The sequence below is a fragment of the Chrysochloris asiatica genome, unplaced genomic scaffold, assembly GCF_000296735.1.
Source record: "Chrysochloris asiatica unplaced genomic scaffold, ChrAsi1.0 scaffold00083, whole genome shotgun sequence".
Classification (NCBI taxonomy): Eukaryota; Metazoa; Chordata; class Mammalia; order Afrosoricida; family Chrysochloridae; genus Chrysochloris; species Chrysochloris asiatica.
This window is the reverse complement of record NW_006408601.1, coordinates 8,878,165-8,879,268: the sequence shown is the minus strand read 5'-3', so window position 1 is coordinate 8,879,268 and position 1,104 is coordinate 8,878,165.

Here is a 1,104-nt window from a genome sequence, read left to right as displayed (position 1 = left end):
TGGGAATGATCCTCTCTGTGAAGATCCATTTGCTCTTTTGAGCTACTGCTTCCATAGGTTTATGTCAAGTTCATCAAATTATTCTTTTTCCCCCTCTTCTTTCTTCTTCTGGTTGAGCTCTGATCATCCAGCCATTGAAGCCAGGTCAACAAGTGGGTATTATCTGTAAGTGTGGGTGTACTTATGCATGTGCTCTCTCTTCTTATCAGCTGGACGCTTCACTCTCTACTCTAGTGCTCTGTGGCTATGTCCCTGACTCTGGGTCCAAGAGTCACCTGGACTTGGCATACTGCTGGCAAACCAGGTCTCCATCCGGGTTCACAGGAGTCTATTGAGCATTGTAGGGCTTGGCTTGCAGCTTCATTGCAGGTTTTTCCTTCACTTCCCCTTATCAGTGATGAACCTGGTCACCAATCAGAGCGTGTATTCCTACTGAGTCTTAGTCTTAGAAGGGGGTTTGCCCTGAGGGGGACCCGACCACTTGCCTTGATGTCTCCTGGGTGAGCCACTTGTTTGTTGTTGTAGTAATCAGTTGGCCTGCCTATATTGTTTTGTATTTTTCCTGTCAGTCTTTCTTTCAGGAAGTATCTTCTGTTCTTCTGGCCACTCCAGGCTCTTAATAACAGGACTTGATGGCACTTAACAAGTGGAAATTTCCCCTCAGAAGATTCTGAATGCTGTTCAGGATTCTACCTATGTTCTTGTGTAATACAGAAGTCTCCTTTGTTGGGCACGCTGCATCCCCATTTTAGGTATTCCAATCAGTTATAGACAGAAGATGGACTTACAAGCTTTCTATGGTGGTATTTCTGGCTATTCCTTTCTCTCCCCCTCAAGTTTCTATTTTATAGCAGTATGCCAATGAAACCAAGACTCAACAGATAGCCAATCATCTTAACATAATTTCCCCCCTTTTCCCCATTCAAACCATGTCTCAAACTCTGTATCCCAGTGCCCTGTTGTTCCAAGGTTTTGCATACATCATTATTTGCCTCTGTCCCACTTCAGCTTCACATTCATCCTATCGTATTTCATTTCATTGCAATGATTAAAATCCCCTCCGTGCATCATCAAATAACCAAAGGATACACCCCACAGGCCTGC